Consider the following 13,596-nt stretch of genomic DNA (forward strand, 5'->3'; position numbering starts at 1 on the left):
TCTCTCACTCTGCAAGATTTAATGAGGTGAAGAATAATGAAAAATGTTTATTAAGAAATCCCTTCTCCCAATCAGTATGGTTAGTAGTCATAAGCTGATAAGTCACCTGTTTAATTATCCTTGTTAAGTTTATCATGTATATTATTTCATCAATTCAAGATATATTTATTGAATTCCTATTTTGTGCCCAATTCTTGGAGAAAACAAATTAAAATGATACAGTCCTTAAGGTTTGCTTGACACTAGGCACATGCACATTATAGTTAAGTGAAAAAATATAAAAGCACATAATCAAATAGATTGTTTGCAGTATGTTTCTGGCATATTGTTAATGCTCAAGAAATAAGTGTTCAATCAATTGATGAGTCCAAATGACTAATGTCAACAAACGTAGATGAGAATAAAATCAATAAGGACTATAACACTTGGAAGTTTCACAGGTAAGAGGGCTCTTCTGTGAGACCTGGAGGTGGGGATAAATTTAACTCACTGGAAAGAGGAAGGGGGTTTAGAGTTGGGAAGAGGCAGATGTAAAAGTGGTATGTTTGATTGACAGAAACCTGACCTGAAAGGGTTCATGCATAGCAAAAGTTAAGATTGACGGTTACACCGAGCTGTGGGAGAGATTACATCTAGCCCAAGATTGGACTCAATTTTGTAAATGCTATGAAGCCATTTTAGAATCTAGTCAACAGAGCATTTTTCTAAAAAGGCTTATTTTGGACTAGGGGAAAATTGAAAGGCAAGGAAAATAAACGCTTTTTGGAATAAACAAGGCAAGAAACAGTTGTTTTAGTTCAAATAGACCATGGGCATTTTATTGCAAAATACAGTTACCTACCAGGAGAGAACTCAGCATTTTAGGGTCCCCTGCCATTGAAAGAGCTCTTGTTTTGAACAGAATACACAGAAATTTATAGCCTAGTCAGTACAAAATTAACTGATATTGGTAACTGATATCAGGTCCACAAAGGGTCAATAGCCAAAGAGCATGAATGTTTGTTAAGTTAAGGATTCTGAAGAATATTGGCCTTGCTGCTTTCTTCCATCCCTATCTTCCCAGAGTTCTCTCGAACAAGTTTTGAGACCTAATCACCTAGCTCCCACAGTGTCACAAGGTTTTAGGCTTCTGAGGTCCCCCTTTTATTTAATATCCAAGTGGAATAACTACTCAACTAGCTGAAGCCAAGCATGCCCAGGGTTTGGGGGATGGGGAGTTGAGAATGAGGGGAACTAAAGAGAATTTAAGTGTTCTCAGTGGCATTTATCAGCTCTTTCCAAACTCCCAGCTCCTCCTTGATTACCTCCAAATATCTCCTCTTAATTCCTCCATGCTGGGCAGCTTTCTGCATTCCCAAAACATAATAACATGAGCTAACATTTAGGTAGTGCTTGTACTCTGGTGCAACCACCTATGCTAGGTGTTTTAGATGCGTCATCTTTTTTAATGAAGGCAGCCTCCTCTCCAGTCTGCAAGGCACTAGTAATTCAAGGCTGTTGGTACAACTGACACTTACCAAATATAAGCAATCAATGGTGATTGCACAAACACAAAATGGGAAAGAACTTAAAACTGAGTATCAGACACCCTGCTCCTAAAGTTCATTGCCTATACCCCACAGAGGGAATCCTTATTAAATATCTTTTCCCCCCTCACTCTAGTCTGAGTAAAATGGAGCCAACTCCTCAAAAAATCCCCTAATTACTATCTCTGATTTCCAAGGGAAAACTGAAAACTTATTAAAATTCCATTTTAAGTGGGGATTAAGTTCTAAAGTCAACACTTGAAAATTGCTTAAATTGCCCATAAAGTAAACTAGACTAAGGGATGAGTCATCTTTAATGGAGGGTACTCTATGACCCTCAATTAATTTTTCAGTTTCTTCATTGAAGATCCTGACAGACACCACCTAAAACCCCAGCCACCTGAACAATGTGTTCCAGTTCATGGTTAATGTGGGGAAGTCATTAAAATGAGTCACACAATTATTCCCTGAGTTTTACCAATGTGAATTGACTGTTTCAGGCCTGACAGCACCCTTATCTGCCTCACAGACCCACTGAGTGGAATGGCGGACCAACTCAAATAGAGGTGTGATGAGTTTCCACTGTCCTTTGCTTTATTATCCAAAGCGATGTCAGTTGCTCTCATCACATCCTGTCACAGACCCACTGAAGTACCTTTCCAAACTGAAGAGAAGTCTATCTTAGATCTCCAAAAAGGACTTATGTAAACTCCCATCTTTTCTTTAGAGGTCTCAAAAGTTACAGATTATATTTTCAGAGGGAATTAAGTCAAAACACCTATACTTTACCCCCTCAACCCAACACAGTCTAGGTCAGCAGAAAAGAAAGGGATAAAATCTATTCTCCACTTGTTGAGAGCAAACTCCGGGCGTCACGACACTTTTTTCTCTGTCTCCCTCTCCTCTCCCACCTCCTCTCACCCTCTGTGCTCCTCTCTTCTTTTCACTAATAGGCATAAAGTCTGGGAGCTTAGATTAATCTCATGGCAGTGGTAGAGAAAGGGACATGTATCTCAGAGATTGAAACTGTTTCCAACTATTTCTTGTGCAGGCCCCTATTACATCTCACCTGTGGCCTTCAACATTTGTGTGCTCCCTTTTGATGTTTTATATTTATTAGGTTTTCCTCCTGGTTGAAAAACAATAGTTAACCAAGAGAATTGGCTTCCTCAGTGTGTGACAAAAATGCCCCCAAAGCAGTACAAATCAGCCATCATAAACCAACATGCGATTGAGTATGAATGAAATTCACTCCGTTTTAGTAAAACTGGCAATCCCATGAAGTTAATTCCCCTTCTACCTCTAATCTGAAAAGTCTTTTCTCTTCTATTACTTTTCTTTCTCTCTGCAGAGGTTAGTGCTATCAGGAATGCTGCAAGTTTAATTCTCTTGATTCACCAGGCAGTACAAAATGTATCTGGACTCTCAATACACTTACACTTCTAATAAAAAAGGCTCAGGGCAAAAGAGAGGATACAAGCACTCAGTGACCAGAGTGAGTGGTGGGGCAAAGGAGGGAGTGTCCACAGTTTAGAAATACTGAACCCAATTATCTTCATCCTGGAAGCCTGCAGGGAAACTATCAGAAAACATATTTAAAAAACTTACTATTTCTTTTGCTACTACAGTATGAAGTAACAAGCTGTATATCAATTTATTCTCTCCTGAGATTTAAAAATTATGAATTTAAAAAGTACCCAAGACCTCAGTTTAAGGCTCTGTTTGGGAAAAACTAACAAGAAAGTCTGTATTATTTGTCAAGAAAAGCATATAAAAGATAGTAAAAACTGCACAACCAAAGAAAAAGTAAAAGCAAATCACCATGACACCTTACAAGGATGCATGCTCACCTCTAAATGAATGAAGAAACCTGGTTTCTATTCAAGGTCTGTAACCCCTTTTCACAAAACTTCCGGTGATGGGATTCTTACTTGCAGGTAGGCAATGCTTCTGCTGAGGGAGTGTTTTCTGTGGCAAGGCACAATGTTTTCTATGATCAAGTGGGGCTGGAACTTTGAAGCCAACGTGCTCCTCATCTCTAAAACCCTGACATTCCTTGGGCTCTGAGACTTTCACTTTATATACCATTTGGTGCTTCAGTGATGGTAAAGCTAATACGCCTTCCCAACTCTATGCTGGCTGAAATCTCACACAGAAGAGAAAACTAGAGATAGCAGGAACTGATGAATCCAAAACCCTCTAGATCTTGGCAGCAAAATTTTCGAGTACTTGTTTCTTACTAGAAGTATTTTTAATGTGCCCTGAGAGATGTGGAGACAGGACCTCCAAAAGTTGGCCCCTTTGAACAGTAGACATCGTCATCACAGTCTCCACCTCCTTCTACCCTCGCTAGTCTCTCCTCTTAACACATTTCATTTCTACTAATGAAATATAAGACACAACATGCATATTCCCCACTACTAAAGTTCTCATCTTAAAAATTTCACGTGCTTAATATTTAACCTATAAATTCCTTTGCTAGCCCACTGTGCTTCCCTCTACATTACCCAACAATAATTTCGATGGCTAGCGCTCCGTTATGTGTCTTATATGCATTATTGCGCTTACCCCTCCCAACAACTCTACGAAGTAGACATTAGAACTGTCCTCATTTTATAGGTAAGAAAACCAAGGCACAAAGAGGTCATGTAATTTACCCGAGATTAAGTTTATAGTCAGTGGAACATGCGGAACTGCAGAGTCCAAGCTCTTATCTGTGCTACTCTGCCACCTACAGGAAGGTTGTGAGTGGGTCAACCCAGGTCCACGTGACAGTAGTTAATCACTTACCTTCAAAATACTCGATCTTTGGGAATAATGCTGATCAATACAACAGTCATTCAAGAAATATTTTGAGGCACTGACTCTGTTATATTAGGATCCAAGGTTAAAATGAGACATGGTCAAGCCATGCCAGAATACCCAGCTCAGAAATGGGTTTTGATAGCAAAGGCACCCTCAGGGCCAAGGGCAGCACATTTGACACCATTTGAATTACTAAAGTGCATCCTGCTTTCTGGGCTGACCAAGTCCCTCATCAGAACATGGAGAATATGGTGATATAATCAAGCCTTGGATTTTACCTCCATCTTCTCAGACAAATCCTTTTATGCATTGTGGCAACTACCTGGCAGTATGTGGCTTTCTCAGTTCTAAAGTTAGTACCCAAGTTAGGAGCTTGTGGAAATCTATTCTTTGAAGATAGACATGAAAATATCCAAAGCCTACAGTTTATAGCAACATAAATCCATGCATAAGGTATTATAGGAGTAGTAACTGAATGTCTTAATATTTCATTTAAATCCCATTATCACTGAAAGGAAAGGAGGTGAGCCTGCGGGAAATAACAAAGATGTTTAAAGGATTTCAAGGGAAAAAAGAGGAGCAACAAATGGAAAGCTGAAGGCAATGAAGGGGGGATGTTTGAAGGACACACTGAGAATAAGCTCATCCTTAATCTTGACACTTTAAGAAAGAATGATATGTATATATTAAGCATATGCAGAAATGTTCCTAAGAGGGGCTTTGGGAGACTGTGTCACATTTACACATGCTATATACAGCAGTGCACTTGCAACAAGAAATATTTCACATGGACTTATAAAGATGCATTTGTCATGATACCACAGGGTATTCTTTTTCATAGTGATATACTCCCTGATATCAACAGCAAAAACAATAAACATTTAGGGAATTGTTAAGATAAGCAGAAGAATTGGTTTTAGCTACTAAGTATGTTAAACTGTCAAATATTATCACTCAAGCTCAAAAAGAATTATATAGATATAGGAGGGTAATGTATACTCCAAGGTTAATATAACAAGTGCTACATAACTGGTGCTGAAATCATGGACTTTAAAAATTCAGGGAGGAAATCAAGTGCTTTTACAATGAGGGGAAAGACTTGAAGAAGGGACGTTTTTTGAGCCAGCTTCAAGGAAAGGGCACCACTTCAAAAGGCAAAGTAGGGCACAGTGTGGAGGGCAATTGCATACCAAGTAGGGGGGTGCCATTTGGACAGAATGAAGTGTGAATGGTGGATTTAGATGCAATCAGTATGTCTGTTTAATAGAATAGTAGAACTAATGGTTTTTAAAAAAGACTAACTATGGCAGACTATATTTTCTCAAAATGAATGCAGTGAATAGCAGTACTTCCATCCTTTATGCTTTTCCAGAGCCTTCAGCCTCCACCAAATGGTGGAATATATTTCCTTATCCCTTGAATCCGGGGCTTGAATGGTGGGCTTATGATGACTTCAACCGATGGAGCAGAGTGCCTGCTCTGCTGTGTGACTTCCCAGGTTAGGTCATAAAGGGATACAGCTTCTGCCTGCCTCTCTTGACCCTGGCCACATCCAGGGACCACACATGTAGGTGTTCAGTCCACAGTCCCAGCTAAGGTCACAGCTGACAGCTAGAATCAACTGAAACACGTAAGTGTATAAAGATTCAGATGATTCCAGCCCTCAGACTTAGAATCTTCCAGCTGAGGCACCAGATGTCACAGAGAAAGAGATGAGCCATTCCTGCTTCACTCTGTCCAATTTCCTGATCCTCATAATCCATGAGCAAATACATGATTGTTTCAAGTCAATAAGTGCTGGGATTTTGTAACAGAGCCACACTAAGTGGAACACTAACGTTAATTGAGTGATCACCAGGTGTCATGTACTGTGTTTTATGTTTTCTCTTTCATATCACTTAGCTATTTCTGTGTGACCAACCACCCCAAACCTCAGTGGCTGAAAACACTTATTCAGTATTATAGTTCACTCACACATCTATAAGTCTATTGAGGATTGGCTGACCCATTCTGGGCTTGCTCATGTGTCTACATGTTGACTGGGAGCTCTTCTCTAGGCTGGGGTTGGCTAAGGCATTTTATTTTATAAGACAGATCCACTCTATGTGTCTCTTATCCTCCTCTTGGAACCAACAGGCTTGCCCAGATATGTTATTTTCATGGAGAGGTAGCAGCACAAGAACAAGAATGAAAATACAAGGGCTTCTCGGGGCCCAAGGTTAGAAATGGAACCCCGTCACTTCCACCAAATGCTATTGCCCAAATCAAGTCACATGCCCAGGCCCAGATTAAAGGTTAGGAAAATAGACTACACCTATCTGGGTATTGCAAAGTCATAGGCAAAGGATGTGCACATAGGGAGGGGTGAAGAATGGAACCATTAATACACTCTATTACATATTTAACTTTCATAATTATCAAGTAAGTACCATTATTTTCCCCATTCCATTCATTTCATTGGCAAACAAACTGAGGCTTAGAGGCTTTAGATAACGTCAGTTAACAGAGTTGCTGGCACTTCTTGATAGACTGCCGTTTCTTTGCTGCCTCATCACTGCAAACTAAGAGGGCAAATGCTCACAAAATGTCTTTGCTCATCCCTTTAGCTGCCACACCACAGCTGGCTGCAAGAGTCACCCCCAGTTCCCACCTTAAACCAATTCCTGACCTCCCTCTAACTGGACCAAGACTACTATATGAACACACCTGACATTTGCATTTGCCTCAGGCACCACTAGAAGTCCAAATTCTTTTCACCACACCACCCCAATCCATTTCATGACGCCCTCTCCAGCTCCTCCCTCACTCTATGAGCCCTTCCTGTGCCCTCAAGACATTAACACTCTTTATCTATGATATCCTCTGGGGACGTGCCCTTCACTTCCATCCCCTGGCTGAAATCCAGTTAGTCCCTAAGGGTCCTACTTCCCCTGCCCTGCAGTCCTCTCAAAAGGATACATTTATTTTTTTGTCTTATACCATGTGCCTCTATGCTTGAAGATGAGAGATAACCACAGTATCCTCCTTGCTTCCTATTGCAGCTTCATAAACCAATCTCCTTCCTCTTCAAAACTTCGATCCGTCAAAGTTCATGCTATCAAACCCTATAACCCCAAATACTGCTGTTTCATTGGCCTCCAAGTCTCCCTCATTTGCTGATTTTAGCACTTGGCTGTCTTTCTTCTTGTGCATGCCTACTCTTCTTGCCATTCTTGAAGTCTGACCAAACCAATACTCAGGTCTCTTAGCTCCTGTACCTCTCCCCTCTGATGATGTTTTTCCAGTTTCACTTCAGCTGCCAATTCCTATGGTTATATACTTGCACAGCAGTTACAATTACCCCACTCTCTGAACACTTCCAAGTGTTTTCTTTATCAAATACATGCCTTCAACTTTTAAAAGTTCGTCACAATTTTTAATTTACTGAGTCTATCATTTTTTCATTATCCATCACCCCTGCAGATACACTTCCCATTTATCCCCTTAAGTTTAATGGTCCATCATCACATTGTTAAAATTAAAAACAAATGGAGAGCAGCCTTGAAAATTCCCTAAGCAGACAAAACCAGTTTAATCAGACAAAGCTTAATTTAGCTTATCCCACAAGACTAACTTGACCTGGGTCATTTCTTGTTCATGCCTTCAGAAATCATAAGCAAAACCTGAATTGTTTCCCAAGGTTGATATGAGGTAACTGACCAATTCTCTACCACTTAAGAAAATTCTAATACTATAACCAATCACTGTGAAGAATAAATAGTCTCTGCCTTTTCACTATATAAGCTGCTTTATAATAAAACATGCCTGAGCCTCATTCCATGTTTTGGTTTCAGTACTCCTGGTTTGCAAACTGCCTTTTTGGTGTATGCACAATAAACTTTAATCACTACTTCAATGACTTGTTGGTTTTACTTCTGCTATTTACGAACTATTGGTAATAGTTACGCTGAGGTCTGTGGCAAGTGAAGAGGGACCTCTTTAGCCTCCAGGATTTGCATACATCACATCTCTTACCCAATAACTCAAACTGAAGCAGAGGGTGACACCTAGTTGCAAAGGAGAATCAAGAATGTAATCTCATGATGGGCAAGACCAGCTGAAACTCAGGGCATTCTGTTACTCAAAGGGGAGTATTTGGGACAGTTAGTGTTCCTTGTCACATAGTAAGTGTACTACTTAGCTATTCTTCTGTGACTTCCTCAACTAGCTGACTGGGACCAGACAGAGAAGGGCAGACAGCCATGATTCAAATCTTAAATCTCAAGAGATCAATTGGTTTTACATAACAACTGTATACATTTGATTTTCTGTCCACAGAAAGTGACTTTTTCATATGTTCTGTTTTTTCAAACCTTCAATAATCCCTTCTCTCATCATTCTCAGATGATAACTTCCCCTTACATTGTACTGAAAAATTTAAAACAATGACAGGTACTTCCTTTTCTTCTGATCACTAAATCTATCAACATAGACACATATTTCCACCATCATTTCTAACTTTCTTTGCTCTCCACCTTCTCTCCTTTTATAGTACATGGAAGCTCCCTGTTCCCAGCAAAGGTGAATGCCTCCCCTGTGCTCTGGAGCCTGTCTTTGGCCTTTCTCGAGGACTAGCACTTGCAATTATATGCCATTTCTCTCGTAGCATATGTTTTCCTTTTCTGTTGCATATTAAAAAAATCATTTGAGGAGAGGATTCTGGGAAGTTGGTAGAGTAGGAAGCACCTGGGGTGTGTCTCCCCATCTAGACATCAGTTGCATTGGCAGAATCTGTCTGATGTAACTAAGGCTATTGAAGGCTTTCAACTTTTAGGCAAAGGTTTGGATGATAAATAGCTGTTAGTTTCAGCCAACATCAGCTCTTAGCACAGTAGCGGCTACCCATCCCCTACCTCCCACCCCTGTGTCAGGCAGCCCTGAGCAAGTTCCAGAAACACCTAGCATATAGCTTGTGGGAACCAGGGTAGAAACAAAGGACTGTCCTCCAAATATCAGGGATCTGTGCTCCAATCACTAATTGTTGCTTCTGAGCATAGTAGTACAGACAGAGAAGCAGGCAGTCATTGTTACATACCTACCCCCATTGTTGTAAACCTCTCCCCCTCCTGATGAAGTGACTCCAGAGGATTTAAAGGACTGGTGTCTTTCTGTTATGCTTTCATTTTTCTCTTCTTCCCCTTTTGAGAGCCAGACATAAGATGGGCATTCAAAAGCAATTGCATATATGGAGGAAGTTACAAAGTCACCACACATGCCTGGGAAAACCTCAAAAAAGACCTGAGAGAACCTTAAGTTTATACCTTAGGCTAATCCTTGGTCCAGAGACAGCCTACAACAATAAAAATAAAACAACAAAATAAAAAACAAAAACAATCCCCACTAAATCCTGGGAAAGGAGGAAAAAATGATTTCCAGAGTTACCACATTTTCAGATTTGTAAAAGTCCAGTATTCAATAACAAAAAATCACAAGGCATGCAAAGCAACAGAAGGGTATGGCCCATTTAAAGGAAAATAAACTAACCAACAGAAACTGTCCCAGAAAAAGACCTGATGGCCGATTTATTAGACAAAGATGTTAAAACAACTGTCTTAACAGTGCTCAAAGAACTAAAGGAATATATACAGAAAGTCAAGAAAAGGTTGTATGAACAAAATGGAAGTATCAATAAAGAGCCAGAAAACCTAAAAAGAATTTCTGGAGCTGAAAAGTATAATAACTGAAAAATTCACTAGAGGGATTCAAAGACAGATTTGAGCAGGCAGAGGAAGAAATTAGTGAATTTGAAGATAGGGGCATTGAAATTACTGAGAACGAGGAACAGAGAGAAAAAAATACTGAAGAAAAGTTATTTAAAAGATTGAAGAAAATGATCAAGGATAAGGAACAGAAAGAAAAAAGGCTGAAGAAAAGACTGATGAAAAACATTTAAAGGACCTTTAGGACACCATCAAGTAGACCCACCTCAGTGGTGTCCTAAAGCATTATGGGAGTCCTAGAAGGAAAAGAGAGAAAGGGGGCAGAATATTTGAAAAAAATAATGACCAAAAACTTCCCATATATGATGAAAGACATGAATATAAACATCCAAGAAGCTCCATGAACTCCAAGTAAGATGAATTCATACATTCATGGAGTAGAAGACTTAATAAGGTTAAAATGTCAAAAAGACATCTATAGATTCAAGTCAATCTCTATCAACACCTCAATGACTTTTGCAGAAATAGAAAAACCTAACCTAAAATTCATATGGAATCTCAAGGGACCACAAATAGCCAAAACAATCTTGGGGAAAAAAAAAAAGATGGAAGACTCACACTTCTTGATTTCAAAACTTATGATAAAATCTACAGTAATAAAAAGTATGGTACTGGCATAAAGACAGACATATATACAGACTAAGGGAGTAGAATAGAGAGCCCAGAAATAAAACCTCACTTAAGAGGTCAAATTATTTTTGACAATGCGCTAAGACCACTCAATGGAGGAAAATACATAGTGCTGAGAAAACTGGATCCATATGCAAAAGAATGAATTTAGAATCTAACCTAACACCATATATAAAAGTTAACTCAAAATGGATCGAAGACCAAAATGTAAGACCTAAAAGTCTAAAACTCTTACAAGAAAACACAGGGCAAAAGCTTTTTGACATCTGATTTGGCAGTCATTTCACCGATATGATACCAAATGCATAGGCAACAAAAGAAAAGCAAATTGAACTTCATGAAAAATTAAAACATTTATGCATCAAAAACCAATATCAATAAAATTAAGAAGGCAACATGTAGAATGGGTTTGCAAATCATATGTCTGATAAAGAATGAATATCCAGAACCTTGAACTCCTAAAACTCAATAACAATGAAAATAACAGTTTGACTCAGAAATGGGCAAAGGACTTGAATAGACCGTTCTCCAAAAAGAAGATATGCAAATGACCAATAAACACACATAAAGATGCTCAACATCACTAATCATTAGGGAAGTGCAAATCAAACCTATGAGATACCACCTCACAATAATTAAAATGGCTGCTATCAAAAAAGGCACCAACACACTCCCAGTCACTTAAGAGAAACCTATGAGGCATCATCAATTGTTCATTTTTCTAAAAAGCCCGTGTTCTATCCAAAGCAAACTTGACTGGATCTCCTTTCAAAGCATGTGATGATTCTTTCTTTGTAACATTCTTCTCACCTGGATTTCTACAGTTGCCTATTACATAATATTTTACTTGTCTATTGTCCTTTTCATCAGCTTCATAAGCTTCACGAATAAAGGGAATTTGGTCTGTTTTGTTTGTGCTGTATCCTCATGGCCTAGAATAGGCTTAAATATTTAAAATATTTGTGGAATGAATGGAAGAAAAGTCTACTGGTAATAAGACATGCAAAAAATAATTGTAATACACTCTTTTAAGTAGGAGTATGTACAAAATGTAGAAAAGAGAATATTTCCAGGCCTTGGGAACTAGGGACAGGTTTAGTCTTTTTCTTCGTATGAAAGAAAATGATGTGCAAGAATAAAGAACATTGTGAAAATGTTTAATTTTCCCTCTAAATGTATGTTTAAACAAAATACACAAGTAATTATATCAAATGTCACTTTTCAAATAATTAAAAAAAAAAAGAAATATAGAGAAACAATGTTAGGGGAAATAATGGGAGGAATTAAAGTTTTCAGGAGCTGGAATTTCTCCAGGAAGGAAATAAGTGAGTGGGAGGAGAAACACATTTTAAGTGTGTGATGTGAAAAACAAAGGTACAGATACAAATTTAAAAAGACCAAGTATTCCTTTCTCTGGAGGAATGAGAAAAGTGGTTGGTCTCAACTCTATAGGACAGTTAGATGAGACCTTTATAATGTCAAAGAGATAGTGGGGCAACTTGTTGGGTGGGTAGCTTGTGACTGTGGATTAGTATTTAATGTGGATATCCTAAAACCAACCCACTTAATTTCTAAGAATCCATCCTTGATGTACATATAAAGTATATAAAGGCACATGCACAAAGACATAGTTGTGGCAATGTTTAAAATAATAAAAAAGAAAACAGCCTAATTATTCCTAACTAAAATTAGGAAAAAAAGAAAATGGCCTACTGAGGAATAAATTATTATATGCTACAAAAAATTTTCATACTATGAAATTTCATGCAGCCATTAAAATCAACAGAGACCATTTGAAATTTACTATCTAGAAAGATGTCCGTGATATACTGGGTCTGTGAAAAAAAGTTGCATGTAAAATTTAAGGCATGATTCCATTTTTATAAAAAACAAAAACAAAGTGTACTAATATTTACCTGCATATGTGTATCTAGAGATGTCTTATGAGCACAGGAAAAACACAGGGGTGATTGCAGAAACAGGAAGACATGGGTTTCATCTTTTATTTTGTATAATTTTAATTTGTTGACTTTTGGTAACTTGATTCTTGTTTTGTTTTTTCGCTGAGTAAAATAACTTTAAAATGTCACAATTGGTTAAGGATGAAATTAAGAAAGCTAATGAGACTAAAAACACACAGATATTTTTTAAATGGTTTATATTTGATAGTCATTATCCAATCCCAATTTTTAAAAATCACAGAGACTGATTAGATTTTTCAAGCCAATATTGGAAGGATGAAAATACAATAAGGTTATTGAAAAGAGGCTATGAGTAGTATTTTGAAACTATTGTACTAAATAGGAAAAATAGAAGCAAAAGGAAGAAAGGGAGACAATAAGAGAAGAAAAGGAAGGCAGGAGGGGAGGAAGGAAAGTAAGGGAAAAGAGGTGAGGGAAAGAAGGGATTTGAACTTGTGCCATTTGCTGAAATTGGAAGGAATTAAGGAGCAAACATGATGAATTCTATCCTTTGAAAATAAAGCCATCCTAGTGATATATATCACTAAGGAGGCTGCAAAATATATGAAGACTTGAAACACCAGCCTAGGGACTGTGTTTTCCTGGTCCTGTGTTCTATCTGGGCTCTGTATTTTGCCATCCTGTGGCCAAATAATAGTACCGATTGTACTATGATATATGTCTGAAGACTGAGAACCTATCATTTTGATTTAAGATTTATTGGAGAATGGTAATAGATTCTACACTTAACAAATTAGCATTTACATCTCTTGACTAGAGATTTATATAAAGCCTCTAGTTTTAAACCATCTTGAGTCATTTCAGGAAACTGATGGTTTTTCAACTCATATAGAAACAGAGAAATCAGTTATTTAAATGACTTAACCTCAAGGAAACTGGTGAAAAAATGTAGTA

This window comes from Manis javanica, chromosome 8 (assembly GCF_040802235.1).
Source record: "Manis javanica isolate MJ-LG chromosome 8, MJ_LKY, whole genome shotgun sequence".
NCBI classification, from domain to species: domain Eukaryota; kingdom Metazoa; phylum Chordata; class Mammalia; order Pholidota; family Manidae; genus Manis; species Manis javanica.